Raw genomic sequence first — 21,775 nt, 5'->3', positions numbered from 1 at the left:
ACATGAAGATTTATTTCATTTACTTTCTCACACCTGAAGAAGGCTCCGCGGTCGAAACAGTGTTTTCTTTCTCCTCTTTTCAGCATTGGGGGAAAAACTTGTTCCTATGAAGATTTATTTATGTTTTAGGTCTAAAATATGAAAGAATATGGAACAATCTGTAGGGTTCACAAACGTTTTCTTGGCACTGTATAAATGGTTAGGATTTGGTTCATAACAGCAATACCTCCACTGACTTAAGTCTGCAGCTTCCTAAAATGTTAAGATAAGTATCTCTGGATTAGCACTGTTGTGGATCTAAGTAAACAATTTTCCTTTTGTGATTTCTTTAGTGGGCTTCCTGTTGATGGGTATGTTGGCAGCCTCTAAAGAACATATTGTGCAACCTGGATGTTCCTGATATAATATCCTGTTGTTTCAATTTTGGCATTAATGCCATTGCATTGAACCCACTATTTCAGCTTGGTTGAAAAGCTATATTGAATTGGCTCCATTAGAATTAATGTCTTCAACCTGAAAAGGTGACTATTGATTGACTCTCAGTTATTTCTTTTCCAGAAACTGCATATTATTTGGCTTTGCATTAATTCCTGTGCTTGAATACACTTTTGATGATACTAAGCTCAGTGTTTCTCACAGAACTATTGTACATACCACTAAAGGTCTCTATACCTTACTATTATTTGGGTTGCTTTGTTTTTCTTTTTAATGCTTTACAGAGTGAGAAATCCTTTTTTTTAAATAGAAGTGGGCAGTTCCTGATCATTTTTCTTTGAATAGCTGAACATGAGGCAGTTGCTGATGGCATACAAAAACATATTGAATACCTTGACATCTAGAAAATACGGTAGGATTTTCCAAGTATCAGGTTAAAAACTAAAGTGCCTTGAATCTTTTTTTTAATCCTTTTTTTTCCCATAAGTTGCATTTCTAGTGCAACATGTTTCACAGCTTTTTTTGTCTGAGCAACTATAGCTTGTCAGAATTAGACATGAGTATTAGTTTTCAGGGTCTGAAATCAAGCCAGACGATACCCTAGCTCCAAAGTCCAATTTGTTCCATTGTTAAAGTTTCATTTCTGAGTAATTCATATATATATGTGTGTGTGTGTGGGGTGAACTTTTTAAGTTTCTGAAAACACACAGAAGCCCCCGTGATATCATTGCAACAGTTGTGATATGAAAGCAAAGGGTGCTCTCTCTCTGTGGTCAGGCTTCAGATATTTTTATTTAAAAATAATAAACAACTTCAGAAGAAAAAAAAACTGGTGGTTAGTGATTTATATTACTGTCTGGATTGTGCATACATCTTCAGCACAGTTTTGCTCCTCCTCAGGGTTTCCTTATGTGCAGTGATGAGCTTTGATCAATTGAGACAGACTGGTACTCCATATATATTTCTTTGTACCATTTAGCATTTCACACAAAGGATGACCATGTGTAAAATGTATTTTAATATAATGTGCCAGAGTTTCTAGCACAGAGAACAGAACTAAGGAATACAGTTTAAGTTTATACTCGGTTTATGACCGTTCTTCTGCAGATTAATCCTGAAAATCTGAACAACCTTCTGATTTGTGCGCCCTTAGTTTCCCACATTAAGCCTTTCACGTATTAAGCCTCTTCTGCATTAAGAAAGAAGCTGAGTATGATGCTGTCCATCAAAAGATTATCTTTCGAACATCTTGTCTCTATGAATATGTCAAGTCGGCTCTCCCAAGTTTAGCCTATGGCAGTGACTCAGGGGTGAGATAGCTGGTAAATGAACATGTGCCAGACGTGTATGACACAATTCTAAATGTCATCACACAATCCATTTGCCTCCCAGGGCTAAATTGAAGGCAGGTGTTCCTGTGCCATTCAGGAACCATTGGCACAAAGAAATGAATCGTGAAACATTGAAATTAAAAGGGGAAACTGCTGGCTACAAAGAAATTGATTTTGATTAATTGACTGTATTTGGCAGTACATTTTGGCCACCATTAGAAATATTTTGTGTGGCAAAACCAGACACTGCCTTATAACCAAAGAGCCCACCCAGCAGCCATATCACCCTGCAACTCACAACTGGCAGCCTCACTGGAGCTTAGTAGGTGTGAGCCTGGTCAATATCTGGATGGGAGACCTCCTGGGAAAAACTAAGGCTGCTGCTGGAAGAGGTGTTAGTGGGGCCAACAGGGGGTGCTCACCCTGTGGTCCATGTGGGTCCTAATGCCCCAGTATAGTGATGGGGACACTATACTGTAAACAGGCGCCGTCCTTCGGATGAGACGTAAAACCGAGGTCCTGACTCTCTGTGGTCATTAAAAATCCCAGGGTGTTTCTCGAAAAGAGTAGGGGTGTAACCCCGGTGTCCTGGCCAAATTTCCCATTGGCCCTTACCAATCATGGCCTCCTAATTATCCCCATCTATGAACTGGCTTCATCACTCTGCTCTCCTCCCCACTAATAGCTAATGTGTGGTGAGCGTTCTGGCGCACTATGGCTGCCGTCGCATCATCCAGGTGGGGCTGCACATTGGTGGTGGTAGAGGGGATCCCCATTACCTGTAAAGCACTTTGAGTGGAGTGTCCAGAAAAGCGTTATATAAGTGTAAGCAATTATTATTATTATAATTATTATTATTATTATTATTATTATTATTATTATTATTATTATTATTATTATCCTGACACCAAGACATCAACAACTCCATAAACAGTGTTAGGTTCTTTGATGGGCACTGTATTCTGAGTAGACCTCTTTAGAAAATCATGGCATATCTGTTTCTCGTTTAGTGCAAAAAGAATTGTACTACTTGATTGAATTTTTTTTTACAAATTACAGTATATAACGTATGGCAATCTTTTTCCTATTTAACTGGAAGACTTTTTCAAGCTTGGCATCAAATCCCATGTTAAACTAGGATAATGGGAGTTGTCCCATCTAAACTAGCTCATCGCTACAAAACACCCCACGTTTCTCCACCAGTTGTTTACTGTAAAGCATTTGTCTTTGGTTAACAGGACAGGAAGGTAGTGAATGAAAAGACAATCTCTGCTTCTGCCCATTTTAAAACTGTTTTCCAGTGCAATAACCCAGTTGATTTTTCTCCACAAAAAAAATGCAGAACTTGCTTGGCAGTAGATCAGTTTATGACGATATTGCACTTCTATACTAAGCGAAATACAACAATTCTTTTGAGGTTGTAGAAACCAAGAAATTAGAGTCTGAAGTGTTTGTCCGTCCAGCCAAACTTTATTGTATGCATACAAGGACCTACAATAAGTACCATAATAGTTATAGTTATGCACATATAACTATTAGTTATGTATAGTTATGTATAGTTATAGTACAGATTGCAGCTCAAAGGGGATATGGTCCTACAGAACTTATATATACATTCCCTCCTGTCTTTGATGTAATCGAAGGAAATAGAAATCTTCCTTTGTCATCAGGAGTTTAGTGTAAACATTCACCATTTGGGGATAAGTACAGGGGGAGAAAGCCTCTGTGATCAAGCAGGTGTGATGGTTACAGTTCAGCATGTAAAAGCCATTAGCAGGCTCCATCAAGGTTTACCAAAGCTAAACTAAATAAGGGCTCATAACGGGGACCTCTGATAATCTGGTGCAATCTGTGAATCTACTTGAATATGGCAAGAATATTGCACAATATATAGTGGTTCAGGTGGGTAGCCTGCATCAGCATGTGTAGGCTGCAAAGGAACCAGAAATATGTTTATTCCCTGCAGAAAAGAGAAGAAAGTTAACACAACGTTTCGGCTGTGGAGCCTTCTTCAGGTGTGCCTTCCAAACCCGGAGAAGGCTCCACAGCTGAAACGTTGTGTTAACTTTCTTCTCATAACGGGGACCTCTGATAATCTGGTGCAATCTGTGAATCTACTTGAATATGGCAAGAATATTGCACAATATATAGTGGTTCAGGTGGGTAGCCTGCATCAGCATGTGTAGGCTGCAAAGGAACCAGAAATATGTTTATTCCCTGCAGAAAAGAGAAGAAAGTTAACACAACGTTTCAGCTGTGGAGCCTTCTCCGGGTTTGGAAGGCACACCTGAAGAAGGCTCCACAGCCGAAACGTTGTGTTTTCTCCCTACTCTTTACAGCATGGAATAAACCTATTACTTGTTCATTTACAATGTTTAGTATCCTTGGACTTGTACTATCCTGTATGTACATTGGATTCTCAAAGGAGCGAGCATTCCATAGTGTAACAGTTCTTCTCTCACTGTCTGGGCGCAAACCCGGGTCTCCAGCATCACACAACAGGGAACCTGCCGGCTGAGCTAAAGGAGACCTCCTCCAGTCCGGCTGGCTGAGATTCCTGTAATACAAAAGGGCGGATTTGTTACAATAGCTACAAATGTTACTTTCGCCATCTTTACTTTTCCACAGTGGGGAAATCTCCTTGTGATTTATCAGAGGTTAACGTAGCAATTCAATATAAAAATACTTTTTTGACTCTGTGTATTATTGCTAAAAAAATATTGCGAAAATGGATGGACAGTACAGGACCATCATATAAAGATGGATTAAAGAGTGTTAAATTTGAAAAGCTTTCATATAATTTACAAACTTAATGAGTATAGGAATGAGTATAGGAATGTTTGGGGCGCATTAGAGGCACACTTGAATGGTACTGGATGTTAAGAATATTAGTAGAAAGTTTTTGAATTATTTTTTTTTGTACATGTAAGATTTTTTTTTTGTTATTTTCTAATAAGAAAAAGAATGGTGGCTGATTAGGAGAAAAATCCCAGATTTTATAAGCCAAGAGATGTTCCACTTTATATTGTAGAGTTACAGGGGTTTGCTTTCATTATAAAAATGCACCGTGATCATATAATGAATTACACCTATTTACAATCCAGGCAGTTAAGCACCAGGAAATTATTTTTTTAACACTGCAGGCCAGCAATAGTCCGTGCCCTTGCCAAGAGTGAGAAGTCAAAACATTGGATCATATCCAAAGAGTTTAGGGTTAGTCACAAAACAGTGCAATTTTATGTTCACATCAAACGTTTTAATACCTGCAGATGACTTCAGCCAGCGATTGAAGCACACCAAAAAACATCCTTCTCCTGCATACCAAGGGAAAGACAGTCTGGTGTCTTCACTGAAATGCTTGCAAACTTTTAAAGCAATTACTCAGCCATCATTCATCAGTCAGATAATTGTTTCTCCCCTACAGACAGACAAAATTCAGATTCCAAAGATAGCCTTCGTTAATCCTGTATGGCCAGAGGAATCTTTGCAGCAGGCTGATCTCAATTTAACTGCGGTTTTCAAGATTGGTTAAAAAAATTAATTTTCATGGGCCTTCTCCCAAGGACGTTGAACTTGTGGAATGTGTCTTTAGAGATACCCACCCTTTAATGAATTCATTTGTTTAATCCAAGACTGAAACTACACCTAAAACTAAGATGAAGTAAAATGATAAAAGGCAGTACACCCACTGCTTCATATTTGTTTTGTCTGCTTTGTCACTCCAAGAACTGCTTGCATTGTAAGTCAATCACATACCCACTGGTTTAGGCTTTAAAGTAACAAACACAGGGACTTCAGATGGCAAATTGTGTTTTCTGTTCAAGTAATTACTACTGAAGCAGGGCTTTTATCCTTCATTGTCTTTCACAGGATTATAAAATCATTAGAGAGGTGAAGTGTGCCCTTGATATTGGCTTCTTGTACACTTCAAATGACCTCTTCCTCTTTATTTGTCATTGGTGCTTAATCTCATAGTGAATACCAAGCAAATGAAGAAAACAGTGTGTAACAGATTACCCAAACTATAATTTTCTAATACTCCTGCGGTCAGTTGGTTTTCTTTGTCACTCTTATGCTTGCAGCACAACATTTTGTAAAATACAGCGTAGCTACAATTGAATATTGTAGAATACATGACTTTTTTTTTTAACATAGATGAGGGACCTCAGTGGATTTATCCATTAGCACAGGTTATCTGAAAGAATCTGACCGTATTTCAGACACAAAGTCCCTCGTTAAAAACAAAACCCACGTTATTCACTTACAGCTGCTGAAGATAATGGAACACCAAAATACCACTTTATGCTTTACTCCTTCCTGGTGGAATTAATGGCTCCTAAATGTTAAGAATTAAAAACACTTGAATTGTCTTTCACACCTGATCCTAATTCTTAATATATAACAGGTATATTATTAGCTATCCACCTGAACTACATAACTAATCTGTACCACTTACTTTATTACCACTTAACCTTATTGTTATCTTTTTTAAGATAAGATAAAATCACTTTATTGGCCATACACAATTTCTTGTATTATTGAATTTGTCTTTTCACATACCCCAACTTGCTCTCCATGAGACACAGACAGGCAGAGACGTTTGGGGCCAGAGCACACGGTCAGCCATTTATACAGCACCCCTGGAGCAGTAGGGGTTAAGGGCCTTGCTCAGGGGCCCAACGGAGTAGGATTCCTCTGCCAACCGTGGGATACGAACTGACAACCTTCCAGCCACAGGCGCAGATCCTGAACCACAGAGCCACTGCACTAAAACAGCATATTTGATTACGATATTATTATAAATGACCCACAGTGATCTAAATTCATAAGAGGTCAACTCAAGAGTCTTTCACTCCTGAAACTAATAATGTGACTTTTCAAGACTTGTCTGGCTGGAAACCAGTAGATTTCCCTTCATGTGTACATGTGCAAATTCTCTTTTTTTAAATTGATTTCTTGAGTTGTCATGTTATGCCTTAATTGCTCTGGGTCATAATCAGTGACTCTTAAAATGAATAGCACTGCAGTTATAGAAAATATGGAATTATTAAATGATGGAGCAAATTAGCAAAATCTTACTTTCTGACCTGACATGCATGATAGATTTTCATTAATACAAGTTATTGATCTACACAAGAGAAGTGCTGTCTTCTCCTGCTTACATTCCTACATCAATTACTGCTGGGCACTGTTTTTCTGGATGAAAGTGTCTGTAAATTCATGAGTCTCATGTTAAGACCTCCCAAACACAATCAGACAAGTCTAAAGTTCAAATGCTCATTATCATGTGAATTATAGCAAAGCAAATAATCTTTAACTTTTAGGCCAATGTCTCCAGGGTGGTTTGTTGTTGGATACTATTGGGACTGACAAAGTTCATGGCTCTTACAACACCTCTGGTTGGGAAAAGTTACCCATGATGTAATATAGCTGGAGTGTGTGAGACTACTAATTTTCTTTGTGTGAGAAGAAGTTTATTAAGTTCACAAAAAACAATTGAGATGCATACAGACCCATGGTTTCATTGGGCAGGCATTGATTATTTTTATAAGCAATAAATCTACGAGAGCAATCAATATGGGATTGAAACACTTGTCATTGATCTTAATCACTGCTTGTTTAGGAAAAGGCACAATACCTTTAAATACATACTGTGTGCGGTCAATCAGAAGCCCATCATTACCTTTAGTGTAGATTTGAACGATCCAATCAAGTAACTTCCTTTTGTGGTGAAGGAATGTTGAACACCACTCCGTAGCTGCAAAATTAGTGCTTTTTATATTCTCAATCGATTTAATTAGCTCAAACGCCAAACCGAAATAAAGAAAAATTAAGCTCAGCCTTTCAAACTGAAGATGATCAAGGCATTTTTTTACTAAAGTTTCTTTTAAACCTTGATAAATACATCACACTTTCTAATATATTGCACCTACTGAACTTTCTGAAGCTCCTGTGAAAAGTAATTGCATACACCTATATTTGCGTTTCAACTTTTTGAATAGCACTCTAAAGCGCTGTGCGTTATGTTATCTAACAGCTTGGGTAGCCTCTTGATTTTGAGAAAGAGAGTGCTCTCTAAAACGGCTTGTTCAATCCTCTTTCACATCTAGACTTGTCAATACAAGAAAACCAATTTGCTGCTGTTCGGTAGGTGCCATCTTCTTCTATGTGTTGTGTCACAGACCTTGTGTCTTATCAACTGCTCTTCACTAGGGTTGGGCACCAGCTGTGTGAAATTAAAAATTGGGCCCCACTGCTGAAAAACACTTCAGATATTAAGCAATGGTGACATCTATTAGTATACTTTATGCAGACTACTGTATGACTCTAGCTGTGAAAACATAGTTTGAAAATGAGAGAAAGCCACTCAGCCAGGCACTCATATAACGTGTTCGGATTTTAACAGCTAAGCGAAAGAAGGGATGGTATCAATTTCACTTTAACCACGTAATAAGCAGGTCATTTGACGGACTGTCATTCGTGCCCTCACAGGGTGAAAGGCAATTTCCAGAACACATTTTACATTTACTATTTATTCTGCCGAGAAAGATCAGGGCCTCAATTAGGCGTGTTTTCATCCCAAGCCCTGTGATGTAGTTGATCCACCATTGTAGAGGACTGGGAAGACTCCATCAATTTACACTGACATTCCACCATTTCACCTCAACCAGACTTGTTTTTGTACTGTGTTGGGAGGGGGGAAAAAACACAGGTTTGTTCCTCTATCCCAGACTCACCTTGTCTGTACCTCACAACCAAGTCTCAGTGATACACTTCCCTTTAAAATACTTTTAACAGGGAACTATAATTGCATTTCCCACACTACTTGTAAAGAATGGCCTCTTCGTCAGTAAATGCAATGGCTATTGTTGAATACCGATCCTATCTAGCTGTGTGGCATTTCCTGCTATGTAAATGCAATGAGAGATGACAGGATAATTACTGACTGGTGCATGTTCTTCTGTTTGTGCAGCACATTTGGCACAAAATCAGCAAGCCACAACCATGCAGAGAAGGGACCTTTGCTATTTACTGTAGGTTTCCAAATTTGTTTACCTGTAAATCAGAGGCAGTTGTAATTCATTTGGTCTCTGTTCTCCCTTTCATTTTTGGTTGTTGTGTAGCTATAGTATAGCCCCTAGATGTATTCTGTTCGGAAAGCTTTTTAAGTGTTTATGGCAAATACAATTTTTTTCTGCAACATGAAGATCTATGACACATCATACTGTTCTGAAAAATGAACTTTGCTGCTCCTTTCGTTATCCGAAATCAAATTTTTTCAACCTGAATCCTTTTTAAAGACGTTTTGAATATGCATGTCAATTTGTTCTTTGTGCGGGAAAACTCAAAAGACATTTCCCTAAAGAGCTATAGTCGGTTCCTTCCTTTGCTTTTGTCCTCTGCCTTTTGAAGGTTTTATTTACATGGAGTAAAAGAGGAATGTTTTTTGACAAAAAGGCTAATCCAGGAAGCAAGAGTCAAAGATTCCTTTTAGGCCAAGTTTGGTTTTTGTCGGTTTGTGTAATTGTTTTCAGCCATGTTTGACTAAAGTGACATTTACACTCAGACAAATCTTGGTACACTAGCTAGTGTGAACACTAAGATTACATGTGTTTGTCTACTGCCACTCATGAGAATCAGAAATACAGTACATCAGCACGTGCTGGGAATCATAAATTCTCACGTCAGTGCTAATCTTTGAAGCTCTGGAGTGTTTTTATTTGTCATGTGCCAGTTTCGTAGCTGAAGTATAAAGCTTATAGTGTGAAGAAGCTTTTACACGATCAGTGCTTTCCTTAGCACAGCCTTCATTTTATTCTACTTTCATGAACAAGCCACTGAACAAATAAAAGTTCTTATTATTGCTGGCATGGAAACAATCCTATTAAAACAATGAATTAAAAAAGCAGTTCCCAGGAATTCTGTCTGGAACGTTCTTCAGACTCCTGTGTGCAAAGGGATGTCCAATATGTTTCAGGAAGCAACACAGGAGTGGCAGGTAGGCTGTGCCTCACCTTCGAGCCAGAAAATGATGATAGATTGCAGAAACCATTATGTTGTCACGGTAGTATTAATGTTCATTTAACTTGTCAAAAAACATCAACACGCCTGCCTCAGAAACTGCGCTTGAGCTTCACAGGATTGTCTACCTCAACTGGAAAATTCAGGACTCGGTTGGGTTGCAGATTCTGGTGTCTGGTGTTTTTGTCAGTCGACTCCAAAGAAGACAAACCACACAAATAACAAATCAAGGAGGGTTCTCATGCCAACTCTGCGATCTGAAATAGTCATGTGATGAGTCTCGGGTCCTGTCTCGCCTCTTTCTGTGTGAAAGGGGTGTTTTGGGAGACTGAAACTTGCTCATTTGTGTGGATTTCACCTACATTTAACGGATTTTGCCATTCCTCTCTCGTCACATAATGTCTCTCCATAGACTGATTCAGCAAGACAACTTGTTTGTTTTTTTTCCACTGAATACATAATGATGATGGTGGCGTGTTTTTATATATAATTTTCCCACAGTCTGAGGTATAAATACCACCTCACTGCTCAGCTCCCTGCACTAGTTTTACTGGTAAACAAGGACAACCTGTGCAAGAATTGTTTGTATGCTCTTTTTTTTGGAGGGAGGGGGGGTTGTTTTGTCACATTTGTATTACTTTTAATGTGAAGGAAATTTAATAAAGCATGGCAAATTTTGAATAACTATTAAAACATTTCATGATCTTTTTTTTTATTAATACATGTACTGCAGATGAAATATTATAGGTGGGGGCTGCACATTGGTGGTGGTAGTGGGATTCCCCATGACCTGTAAAACTCTTTGAGTGGAGTGTCCAGAAAAGCGCTATATACGTGTAAGGAATTCTTATTCTTATTACCAAAAGGTTTCAGAAGAGACTAAACTGTCACAAGGCAGGAGGCAGCAGCAGGTAGGACTCTGTGCGTGGCAAACTCCAGTGGAGTCAGGTCTGGAGGTAGATAGAGTTCCAAAACAGTACTGTACTAAACGAGAGGCAAAGTCGTGGTCTTAAATGAAAGCGAGGAGTCTAGGCCAGTAGGGTTCCGAATAGGTGAAGTACCAAACTACTGAGCGAGGTACAAGAGGAGAGTGAGGGGAAACTAGAAGAAACCCGTATTCATGCTGTACGCAACAAACCTTTTAATCATTTCAAACTTGTGTACAACACAAAAGCTTTTTTTCTTTCAGCCTTGTGTGCAGGGTCTATGGGAGGGGGAAACCACACTTCTAGATGAAAGTAATTATCAGACATTGTCTGAAGATGCAAAAATGTTATTTCTATGTACTTTACACTAACCTCACAACCAGACGTGATGTTTAGATAATTTAATCTCCTCACAAGGTATAGGCAGAGCAGACTGAAAGCCAAGAATGAGCACCAAGAATCACTAAGAAGTTCAGCTCAGCAACCCACTGACAACTGTGTCTGTATCACAGTTGTCTCCTTGACTTTCCTTTCGGTATGTTATCACAACATGCAGCTTAGCTGGCTCACCTCTGTATATAGCCCAAACATCCAAACATTTTCATGGAACTGTTCTGTGGCACCTTGAAACACGAGATAATACTGATATTCTTTTTTACATACATGGATGCCTACTCTGGTTGGATCAGGAACCATGTTCAACATCTAAAGCTTGAAAAAAATGAAAACACTCTGTCGTTTTTGAGAGAGAAGTTCCCAAGGAGTTTACTTTCATCTGATCACTCTTTCGGCTTTTATGAAAACTGGTGCAATTCACATATGTATCTCTAACTTTTTCACACATACCTCTGCAATTTTCGTTTTCCTGTTTTTTTTTCACCTTTGTTTTTGGTATAAGGGGGGGAGACCCCTTGAATTAGACCCCAGTGTACAGTATGTATGACGTAATATAGATCACATTGTATTGGTTTTCAAGATGAATAATAAACACAGTTAAAAAAAAAAACTTTTTACAGCAGGGTTTTAAAAAAGATCACTCCATAAAATATCCCAGCCACCTCAAGATTTCAAAGACATATGTGTGGCTGGATGTATGACTTACTAAGGAGAAATTGGAACGTTAGCTAGATGTTACGCTAGATTAATGGTACCTCTTTGAGTGGAACACCACAACTTACGTTTTAGTTGATTGCGAAAGACAGATGGATTACACAGAGAAAAAAAAACACAAGATGGTTGTTATTGTCAGCTGAACATTACGATTAGATCATATTTACAGCACAAATCACGCCAGCACCTTACATAAGATGATGAGCTCACCGGCTTTGGAAATGGCCCATTCCCATTTCATGAAACCTCTTTGCTAATTCTGTTTTAAGGTGTTGGAACGTACAGTCATAACATCATTATGCGCAAGGTTATGTCTTCATCTTTCCCTCGAAGGAAGGTCACATAGCCAGAATTCCTGTATAGTCCTGTATTCTGATAATGATAATCATTCTGATAATGATTGGCCCATTTCGTGTGGCAGGAGATTTCAGAATGCTTAATAAGATACTGCCCATGTAGTTACAGGTACAAAAACATATTGTATTTGAGTGTTTTTTTATCCATTGAATGGCTTTTGCCAGTGTGCCCATTCCTTTCAAGATGAAGAAATCTTTACACACGTAGAAAAAAAACAGCATTACCCCTAGATAAATCGTTGCTTTCTTTCACCTGTGCTGGTTATACCGGGTTGTTCAGTGGGTATTGCAAACCACTACAGAATATAATACACCTCTCAGTTTATAGAGTATGCCACCAAAATTGATATGATTCAGGATTTCTTGTAACTTTCCCCCAGACAATCAGATATGAAGCCTGTTAGACATAATACAGGTATAACACAGGGATCTGGATAAACATTGAAACAAGAAAAATACCACCTTTGAGCAAGTGAAGACTAGACAAAACACCCTATTTCCCCATGTGATTTTCTTTAATATGATAGTCATTACTTCACCTACTTTCCAGGGATCAAAACACTATTAGACACGGCAATAAATCTGTCAAGTACATCTGTGTACTTATGGAAGTCATCTGAATCAACCATATGTTACACAATTTTTTTAAAGCCTCTCTCTCAAGCGTAAATTCTGAAGCACTCATATGAAATATTTATTATAGGTCTGAAAAGCTTGCCGTTTGACTCTGAATGCGTGAATCAGTGACGATAAAGACAAGGTAATCATTTTGACAAATGCCTTCAGGCACCCTTCAACACTGCCAGAATAAAAGTGTTTCAATAAACTGTTCAATAGAGTCTTTACAAGGTATCCTTCACTGTACCCTCAACTAGTCTGAAATGCATTGAACAACATACTGTAAGCTGCTGGGAGGTGGTAATTGTCACATTCCTTCTCAGACACACATTCTAAATGGTACAGAACACATAACCCAAAGTTTTTGATTACTTACAGTTTTTGTCTGTTACTTGAGCACTGTGCTTGAGACAGTATTCACACAATCAAAACGGTAAACACAGGCTGGTGATGACACACTCAGTGCGAACGACACAAGAGTCGCTCAAAACATTTAAAAACTTTGCAATTTATCAAGCGATTGTTATTAATTGGGAGCAAATGGCTGAGTTTCGTGTGATCATCTATTTCTAATTGATTTTTTTGTGTCGTCTGTAGAGCACCATTTTGCATAAGAGGCGTTTGGCATTTGGACGTTGTGTGAAAGCCATGATAAATTACTTGTTTTGCTGAAAATCGTTCTGTTTTGCTCATTTGGGTGTTGGTTTTGACGATGTGAGCCACAGGTGCACTCAAATTGTCTTAGCAATCGAGAAAAACTGTAATTAAATGCTTATCTGAACTCTCTCCACCTGGTTAAAGAGATCACAACAGTTGAAAGGTTCAATTATGATATTACTATAGACAGGAGGAAAAACCTGAAGAGTCCTATAGAGCCGTGTTTGGGAACCACTTGTGTAAAGTCATTAATGGCAATGATTGGATTGGAGTGGAGACTGGAGATTCTAAATAAGAGACTGCCATTTTGGACTTGGGTAAGCCATTGCGTTTACCAGGGCAGAGTGGTGGCTCTGTGGCTAAGGATCTGCGCCTGTGGCTGGAAGGTTGCCGGTTCAAATCCTGCAGCCGGCAGAGGAATCCTACTCCGTTGGGCCCCTGAGCAAGGGGCTCTATGCAATGGCTGACCCTGCGCTCTGACCCCAAGCTTCTCTCCCTGTCTGTGTCTCATGGAGATCAAGCTGGGGTCTGCGAAAAGATGAATTCCTAATGCAAGAAATTGAATAGGGCTAATAAGGTGATGTGATGTTATGTTATGTGTTCTCTGGGTATTGTTTCAGCTAAGGACTTTTCAGATGTCTGCTCATTGACCATTTAAGGCTGTCAGAAAGATCTTCAGGACTGTAACTCTTTAAGCTCAGAGTTGCAGACACATTGGCCTGGGTCCTGTTGTGAGGTACTCCATTAATTGGAGGTGCTTATATAGTCATGTATTGAGTTGAAGGCCAGCAGCCATATCACCCTGCAGCTCATAACTGGTAACCCACTGCAACTAAGCAGGTGTGAGCCTGGTCAGTACCTGGATGGGAGACCTCCTGGGGAAAACGAAAGTTGCTGCTGGAAGAGGCATTAGTGGGGCCAGCAGGGGGCGCTCACCCTGTGGTCTGTGTGAATCCTAATGCCCTAGTATAGTGACGGGGACACTATACTGTTGCAACGCTCCGTGGAAAGCGAAGGGCATGATAAGGCACAGAAAGGGGTCATGGCCATCCACTGCAACCAAGAACGTCTCCAGTCGTGACGACTACTCGTACTGCTGGACCCAGGATTCTGAGGTCGAGAGAGTGGGACAGCACCAGTGCAACAGCTTTCCCCACTTCAAGGTGCTCTCCCGAAAGGTTCTTCGTGCAGCTCATCTTCCAAACAGATGAGATGCACAAAGTACAACTGTCAATGTCGGACACGATGGACAACCATCAATCAATTGAGTTGAAGAGAACCTTAAGCTCCTTCCCTACAGGAAATCGTTCAGAGCTGCTGCTGTTGTTGCACAAGCCAGTAGAAATTGTGTCAGTCTTCTGTTGGACATTAGGATATCAAGGATCAAGAAAAATTGTTGCATGTGTCACTCATGTGTCATGTTTCTCAGAGTCCTTTATGTCTGAGAATGTCACAATACAACTGCAGATTCTTTTAAATCAAGGCATTTTGTGGACCCTACGATCTGTTCCATTTCAGTACTTTGGTACAACCCTAATCACTACATTGATTCTTCCGAATTTTAATTAAATAACTCAGGTTGTAGCACAATTTTGGAATTGAATCCTACAGAGAATATGATGACGGCAAATTGAATAGATATACTGTAAACAGGATGGGAAACAGGAATAAGTCAATATCCTAATTATGGCATTTCTGCTTCAGCACAGACTTTTTTAAGGATGGTTGTCTAGGACAATATTTGGTCTAGTCATTCATCTAAATGGAAGACATAAAATTGTGGGTTTGAATGAAATGGGTCCCAGCATGAGCCAAACCTTTGTAGTGAAAGAGTTAAGGTCGAGCTTCAAAAGTAAATTGTGCAAACACTGTTTGAACTTGCAGTCATTAAATGCCAATGCAGCCAAAGGTTTTACATTATTCCAGACTTAAATGAAATTACACCATCACTGAGTCAGACTCCTACGCATGGTTAAGTGGGAAAGTGAAGCAATAGCCATTTTACAAAGTCTGAATTTCAGGTAACTGGGATTCAGTGAAAGTTCACCCAAACTAAAAGGAGAGAAACTGCTTATGCATTTGTTGAAGGCTTGGTTGGCTATTACAAGCTTGCAGCTGGTAGCATTCTCTGTTGTAGAACTAAGGACTTTAAATCTAACTTTTCTCATTTTTTTCCTTTGTTCCCATATATACCCACTAATAAATTTCATATTGTTACCATAATACAAGAATTAGAGGTAAAAACTGCCTTTAGAAGCCACCTAAAAAGTACATTCTGAAGCCATTTTCTATTAAATCAGTATTTACAAAGGACTTGATTGCAATTGAAACTTGAAACTTAGCAAACTGGTAGTAGTATTCAGCTGCTTCAGTTTTAGTGTGGGGTAATGTAAATTATCATGATATACTGAATGTTCCACTCAAACCAAAACTAGACATGAATGGATTCCAAACTGATTTAATCAGAAATCAGTAGAAAATAAAGTCCTGTGGTTTGTTATGTATTACAATAGTTCTGGCCTAATAGGAAAATTAATGGCACCTGTGACACAGGATAACAATGGATGAATTTCAAATCACCTTCTTTAGATATAAGCTTTCCAGTAGAGGGAACAGGTTGGTCCGAGACATTTCTTTCAGAAGCTGTGGTCATTGAACACACACCTGAAGGCTCCACGGCCGAAACGTTGTGTTTTCTTTCTTCTTTTTTTCAGCATGGAATAAACCTATTACTTTGTGGTTATTGAAGGCAAGTTCCACCACTCACATAATCATTAAAAACTCCTCATAGGTTTTTATTTCAACAGGCTGATTACATCCTATTTCTCAAAAGTGGGCCGTTATTTTCACTGGAAAACAGATCTGTCTGTTTAAACTGCAGTCACCATAACCTTTACAAGTCTGCTTTACTTTCCAGACAGATACAATCAGAAGCATGTTAGACAGTACCGATAACACAAATGCAAGTAAAGACAAACCCAAACCCTCATCACTTCAGCTTAAGCGTTAACGTACCTACCCACAGGAAGAGCTGATGGTCACAGCATGCTGAAAAGTCATGTAAATAGGGAAAAAAAAGCATTGTCCTTCTGATTCTGAAATTGTCATCGGCACTTAATTTTCCTTCCCGTTTAGAACTTCCAGTTTCCAACGAATTCACAAAATGTGAGAAAGCCGGCTTCTGCATTTGCCAAAAATGTGTGGTTTCAATTTACCGATCAGTCCCATAACCTGTGTTATGGTAAATTGGTCAAATTTGAGTTTGGCTGTGATGTGCCTGAACAGTTTTTTTTTTTCTCCTCAGCACCTTTGGATTTTAAAATTATTCTGAAGTTGGATGATTTCCAGAAAACGTCCGCCAAGAAATTGTTTTTTTTTCCTTCGATTTTGTGGGTATTTCGTCCTCAAGGCGGTTTTTACTGAAGTGTGAAGAAGGCTCAACAGCCCAAATGTTTTTTTCTTCTGTCTGCTTTTCAGCGTGGAATTAACATTTACTTGTTATCTTGCTAATGCAGGTTGATGCAGCTCCCTGCTCAAACATCTGGAATAAAAGTCACCTTATTATTACTGTGTGTATGCTGACTAGCGTGTATCAATAGAATATGTGGATATACAGAGGGCAGGATTAGAAGCCTTTCAGCAACATACAGACACCTATTCAAGCTCTGAAGACTAGAAAGTATTCTCAGGTTATAACTGCCACAGAGGCTTGGCATAAGCTGTTTGGTCTTTTTCCACTAACATGATGTTGAATCAAACCACTACAGACTGCACATAATCCCACAGTAGCTCCCTGGAAAAATTCAAATCCCATTGGTCTTGGTTCTCAATTCTCTGAGAAAACAGAAGTGTGATCCACTGCAGACATTCTTGTTAATAATAATAATTCCTTACTTACAGTATATAGCACTTTTCTGGACACTCCACTCAAAGCGCTTTACAGGTAATAGGGATCCCCTCCACCACCACCACCAGTGTGCAGCCCCACCTGGATAGTATAGAAGCCAGAGTGCGCCAGTACGCTCCCCACACACCAGCTTTCAGTGGGGAGAGTGATGAAGCCAGTTCAGAGATGGGGATTATTAAGAGGACGTGACTGGTAAAGGCCAAGGGGAAATTTGGCCAGGACACCAGAGTTAAACCCCTACTCTTTTCAAGAAACGCTCTGGGATTTTTAATGACCACAGAGAGTCAGGACCTCGGTTTTATGTCTCATCCAAAGGACAGCGCCTTTTTTACAGTACAGTGTCCTCACTGTACTGGAGCATTAGGACCCATACAGACTGTAGGGTGAGCGCCCCCTGCTGGCCCCATTAACACCTCTTCCAACAACAACCTTGGCTTTCCCAGGAAGTCTCTCATCCAGGTACTGACCAGGCTCACACCTGCTTAGCTTCAGTGGGGCTGCCAATTGTGATAGGGCTACAGGCAATTGTTGTATCATTGAGCAAAGTGCAGGGTTTCACTCTGCTAGCACCAGTCCACTCAGCTGTATAAACAGATACCTGCATTCCTCAGAGGTTAGTCTGTGAGGGTTAATGTGTAATCACACCAGCTATAAAGGTGTTTTTTGTTAGAGGCATACAGAGTATGTGGACCCAAGAAAGCCACTTGTTTTGTACTGTTTCGCCTGTGCTCAGTAATGAAAAGATTATCTGGTGAACCATATTCAACAACAAATAATAGAAGACTGACCTATAGTCTGAATTGTTCTACTTTATATGTTGATTGAATGAAGGTTTTCTCATACATATTTTTGTTTTGAATGTTGAATCATGTTGGATATCATTGTGATATCAGGTGTGAGCCTAGTCAGTACCTGGATGGGAGACTTCCTGGGAAAAACTAAGCTTGCTGCTGGAAGAGGTGTTAGTGGGGCCAGCAGGGGGCGCTCACCCTGCGGCTCATGTGGGTCCTAATGCCCCAGTATAGTGATGGGGACACTATACTGTAAACAGGCGCCGTCCTTCGGATGAGACGTAAAACCGAGGTCCTGACTCTCTGTGGTCATTAAAAATCCCAGGGCGTTTCTCGAAAAGAGTAGGGGTGTAACCCCGGCGTCCTGGCCAAATTTCCCATCGGCCTTTATCAATCATGGCCTCCTAACAACCCCCCTCTATGAACTGGCTTCATCACTCTGCTCTCTTCCCCACTAAGAGCTGGTGTGTGGGGAGCGTTCTGGCGCACTATGGCTGCCGTCGCATCATCCAGGTGGATGCTGCACAATGGTGGTGGTGGAGGGGATCCCCATTACCTGTAAAGCGCTTTGAGTGGAGTGTCCACTATATAAGTGTAAGCAATTATTATTATTATGAATGATTGGAATATTTTTGAAAAATATCCACCCCCATCGGAGCAATGTGACGACAATACATTTAAACAAAGCTCCCTTCATATCAATTAATTATCAGACAATCTTCACACCTGATGGCACAGGTGGGTGGGTCAAGCCCGTCAGTTGACACTTCTCCATTCCAAGCGTGACTGACTTTGACCTGAACTGGCACTTTCCAGCGAAAGCACTTCTGGACTCAGTGTGGCGGGGAAGCAGTCAACTGTGAGGGCTGCAGCATTTCAAACTGGGCCCCTTACAGACGCAGATGAGTGATGGTCCCATTGGAAACGCCAAAGAGAAACACTTCAGGTCCCAAGACTTAGAACAACATTAATTTCACGCATTCGTGAAAAGCCCTTCACCTGAAAAAAAGAAAGAACTCCGAAAAACAGCAAGATCATGGCATAAATCTAGGAAAGGCTTTAACACAAAACATTGTTTACCCATCCAAACATCGTATAACCACTTTACCCAGTACACGCCTATCCCAGCAACGGGTGTAAGGCAGGATACACCCTGGACAGGACACCAGTATCGCAGGGCAGATACAGACTGCACACACTGGGGCCAGTTTTCCCTGAAGCCAACTAACCTACCAGTAAAACTCATTTAACCATTTTTTTTTTAACTTTCAAACACTGGACCAGAAGCAGAAAAGCAGCCGGAGATCTACGCCAGCCCTGTCAAGTGGAGCCAGGGGTACGAGGCCCCCAGACAGCCAGAGCTCAGCACCAACCCCCGAGCCCTGTACAAGGAGGCGTGGGGGCAACTGGTCGCCAGACAAGTCTGGGAAAGGACGCAGCCAAAGGAGTTAGATAACAAGCTGAAGGACCTCAACTGGATGGCCGTGCACAAGAGTCTGGCGACCAGGGAGATCCTGTACAGACACTCAATCACCAGGAATCTGCACTGCCCCCAGGAGAGATGTACTTCACCGAGGAGACACAGGAGCACGCGTTCTGGAGCTGCCCCTTCACCAAAGCACTGCGGGGCAGAATGGACAACACCATGCAACTCCTGGAAGTGAGAACAGCCACCAGCCAGCAGCCATATCGCCCTGCAACTCACAACTGGCAGCCCCACTGAAGCTCAGCAGGTGTGAGCCTGGCCAGTACCTGGATGGGAGACCTCCTGGGAAAAACTAAGGTTGCTGCTGGAAGAGGTGTTAGTGGAGCCAGCAGGGGAGCCCTGCGGTCCTTGTGGATCCTAATGCCCCAGTATAGTGACGGGGATACTCTTCTGTAAACAGGCGCTGTCCTTCGGATGAGACGTAAAACCGAGGTCCTGACTCTCTGTGGTCATTAAAAATCCCAGGGCGTTTCTCGAAAAGAGTAGGGGTGTAATTTCCCATTGGCTCTTACCAATCATGGCCTCCTACTAATCCCCATCTATGAATTGGCTTCATTTCTCTGCTCTCCTCCCCACTGATGTGTGGGGAGCGTTCTGGCGCACTATGGCTGCCGTCACATCATCCAGGTGGGGCTGCACATTGGTGGTGGTGGAGGGGAGTCCTCATTACCTGTAAAGCGCTTTGAGTGGATAGTCCAGAAAAGTGCTATATAAGTGTAAGCAATTATTATTATTATTAATCATAACAGCGCTGAGCTACCTACTGGGACTAGCACCTACCAGACTGGACAAGATAAAACCAGGACTGTGGAAGGCGAGGACCATTCTCATCCAGCACAACACAGAGTGGGGAGCGAGGGAGCTGGAGGAGAGGATCCTAGTGGATCTCAGAGGGAGGATGAAGCACGATGTCGCAAATTGGGGCTTCTCCACGGCGGGGGAGGGCTGGAAAGGACTGTGGGACCTGTACAGGGACTGAAGAGGACATCCCTGTTCCCTAAGCTCCTGATCCTCAATTTCCGAGCCTGGACAGGGAAATGGACAAAAGCAAGTGGCAGGACTTGGAGGGACTGTTTCTCTGCACAAATTCAGCCCCATCATCCACTTGCCCTGATAGATAATGGACAATCAGCTCATTTAGAAAGTTTTTATTGCATGTTAGTTTCATCATTTGTTTGAATGTTGACTATTGTGAGATGTTTTTTTTTTAAATATAGTTTATTTTGATCATCATTTATCATTCTAAACATTAAAAAAAAAGCTATTTCGTATCTGTGTGGTAGAGAATTTGACAGGATTGCAGTCACAGGAGTCTGCTGCCAAATGTTCGTATTGTAATGTTCAGGTGTCTTACTCTGGGTAACGTGAGAACAGGCATTAAAAGCAATCAAATTAAAGGAGATACAAAGAGTAGGTGCCACTGTTAATGCAAAATAATCCAGTTTTGTCATGAACAAAGGATTAGCCAAATGATTCACGGAGGGTTCGCTGCACGTCAGTGGCCGGGCACCGATCAGTACTTTTCCCTGCCACCATTAATCCAGAAACAATTTGTCGGCTCCAAAACCGAAAACAAAAACAACACTTATGTCCCAACACTGCATTCTTGTGAAGCAGATTTAAACAATAGATAGAGATAACTCTGTCTGTAGCAAAATCCACAGTGCCAGCTCAGTTTCAACGGGTTAGCAGTTTTTGCATTTTTAAGACACCGCATCCAGGCATCAAGAGCATTTATCACGTTCAGTGCTTTGAATGGGCACATCGCATGCATGCACCACCCCTGTCAAATTATACATTAGGTATCCATTAAAAGGGTAATTATGTCTCTTTATTTTCACACCTACTGTATTTTACTAATAACATCCTGTCATAGGAACATAAGTCACAGCACACAGCTTTTCAGTTTTGGCACTCGTAAAATCAGAAGATACTGTAAATCAGTGTGTAAAAGTTCGAGGGCTTTTATTCATCTCTAGAGCCACGGGTTGGAAGAGGTTGAAAAGGCCGATGTTTTTCGCCGTAATAAAATCGCAATACACCCAGAAGTGTTCAGACATTTCGCTGCGGTTGGCCTTTCAAGAATAACGTAACAAGGCTGATATCTTAACTCATGATTCGGGTGGCCAAATCGCT

Source organism: Lepisosteus platostomus, chromosome 21 (assembly GCF_059453375.1).
Source record: "Lepisosteus platostomus isolate fLepPlt1 chromosome 21, fLepPlt1.hap1, whole genome shotgun sequence".
In the NCBI taxonomy this organism is placed as follows: Eukaryota; Metazoa; Chordata; class Actinopteri; order Semionotiformes; family Lepisosteidae; genus Lepisosteus; species Lepisosteus platostomus.
The sequence above is the reverse complement of the archived record's forward strand: the minus strand, read 5'-3'. Positions refer to the sequence as shown.